Source organism: Lynx canadensis, chromosome C2 (genome assembly GCF_007474595.2).
Source record: "Lynx canadensis isolate LIC74 chromosome C2, mLynCan4.pri.v2, whole genome shotgun sequence".
NCBI classification, from domain to species: Eukaryota; Metazoa; Chordata; class Mammalia; order Carnivora; family Felidae; genus Lynx; species Lynx canadensis.
In genome coordinates this window covers 142,255,555-142,258,022 of record NC_044311.2, presented here as the reverse complement: position 1 = coordinate 142,258,022, position 2,468 = coordinate 142,255,555, and positions in this window count along the sequence as shown.

Below are 2,468 nucleotides of genomic sequence, written 5' to 3'. Positions count from 1 at the left end.
CTTGAGGGGACTAGCTGTTGCTAGGGAAACATCCCTTATTACCATTTAATAAAACCTCAGTCAAGAGACCCTTCAGATGCATATCAGGGGCCATAAATTTGGAGCATGATTGCCAGCATATCTCCTGGGGCAGTTGAGATAAAGGAAGTAGATTTACCGGATCCTCCAAGTTGGGACAACATTAAGCCAAAGTTGTCTTTTGCCCCCAGCAAAGTGTCCTCCTTGAGCAGCTGAGCTCCTGGAGAGAGGTCCCCCTGCTGGTTTCGAGGACTTGTCAATGGGCTGCAGGCAGTAAGGGAATTTAATTTTTCATTTGCCTCAGTTTCCCATATCACCAAGGCAAGTACTTAAACCCCTTCCCTTTTTCTTGGGTAGCCGGGAGTGTCCAAGGAATATCACACAGATCCCACCTGGGAAGGGTGTGTGTGTGCCAGCCTGTATTTTGCCCTCAGCTTGCCCCAGGCTCTCTCATCATAAGTGAATAACAGACTCTCAGTTCCTATGGAATTTTTTTTTTCTGTAACTCAGATTTGCACATACTTACTTGAACTACGTAATTTGATTAAATTCATAAAAAAAAATTTAAACACTTTTTTTCCTCTTATAGCTCCATAGCAGAGTGGGTATAAAAGAAATATTGCTACCAAAAAAGCAGGTGAATGGCACGTAGTCTGACTGTTACCTGGTGCTCTTCTGTGGGGAAACATGGAATATGAGGGGGCAGTCATTTTCCTTTTTCTTTTTCCTCTTACCCACGCTATCCAGTAAGTATATAAGCCTTAATCGTTACTTCCTGTTTGACTCATTATCCTGACCATCTGAACACCCAGACCCTTGATTATCTTTTTAAGTTTGGTACTTAGCATATAACTAACAGGTTAAAAAGAGGAGACTGTACATATTTCAATTAAAAAAGTCCCTCAAATGAATTTGCAAATTGGCAAGTTTACATGAATTTGCCATTATTGGAAATTCTTCTTCCTTCCTACTGTGGTGATTCCAAAGTAAAATATTTACATAATGTACTATTAGGAAGGCAGATGTCACATAATTAGGAAAACTAGATTCAGCCTTTTAGCAATGTGGCAACATTGGCAATTAAACTTTTGAGTACTTCAAGATTATATAATCCTTGTAAAAGTTCTCCAGGCTATGCGTTTGCTTCAAGATTATTAAAAATAAGTTAAATAATTTTTTTTTCTCCACTGCTCTGTTTATATGGATATTACTTATATAAAATGAATCCGTATTGGCACCGATAGGAAATTGAATACCAACAAAATTATTTAAATAATTATCAAGTAGAAAGTTATAATTAGGAGGCTAAATAAAACATTGAAGGAGATATAGAGGGGTAGTTTGAAATACGCTAATTTGAAAAATGCTTCTCCTATTGGGTACTACTGTCTGCATTTGTTCCTAAGATATGGATAAGCTATGACAGGATGAAAAGAAAGCATGATGTTTTTAATCATCCAGATATGCAAATGGCATAGATCAAGGAGATTCCATAAAGAGTCAAGAGCGAACTTTGAGTATTTCACCCCTCCGCTATACCTCAATATCTTCATCTTTGGGAATGATGACTATAATGGTCAAGCCAATGCTTTTTCACAGCTTTGTGGAAAGGATCAAGTAAGGTAATTAATGTAACTCTCTTACTATAATACCTTGCACTATTTCAGCTCTTAATAAAAGGCAAGGGATTATTATGATCATCATTAACCAGAAAATGTAAGTTGAATCACTAGTTTTGTGATCAAAGCAACAATTTCTCACCCACAAGATGACATTGCAAATCTCTTAGGAATGTAAATTTGAGGATTTTAGAGAAAATGATGAGTATGTAGCAACCCAAACAAAGTTATAGCTCTCAACATTAAGTGTAAAAGAAATTATCCCACTTGTGTTTTGAAGATGACTTGTTTTTTTGACACTGTTATGGAAACATTGAAACATTACTTACATAAATATTAAATGTGTTAATATATCTTACTTATATAATAATAAATATATCTTATTTATTAATGACTATCAGTCTCTTGGTGATATTTCTGATGAACAAGCCATGTGGCTAAGATTACTGTTTTTTTTTAATGTATTTTAGCCAAAGAAAGATCTCCTTGAAATTGTCTTACATAGAAGTCCAATATTAATGTATGTATGTATTCATTTATTAAAAAAACTTTCTTGCCACTTTTCATGGGACAATGTCTGGTAGATACTGTATAAAAAGGTGCTGCTTACAGCTGGAAAACCAGGTAATCTGGGTTCTCCATCTTTTGTGGGGACATAGTTTGAACAGCAGTGACAAAGAATTTAATTTTTCCATGTCTTCCTCAAAATGTGAGTAATTATTTTGTGAAGCATGCATGTTCACCTACTGTCATTCACTGTACCTTCCACATATTAATTCACGTGATTCTCTCAATAACTTTTTATTACCTTTTTAGAGACAAAGACACTAA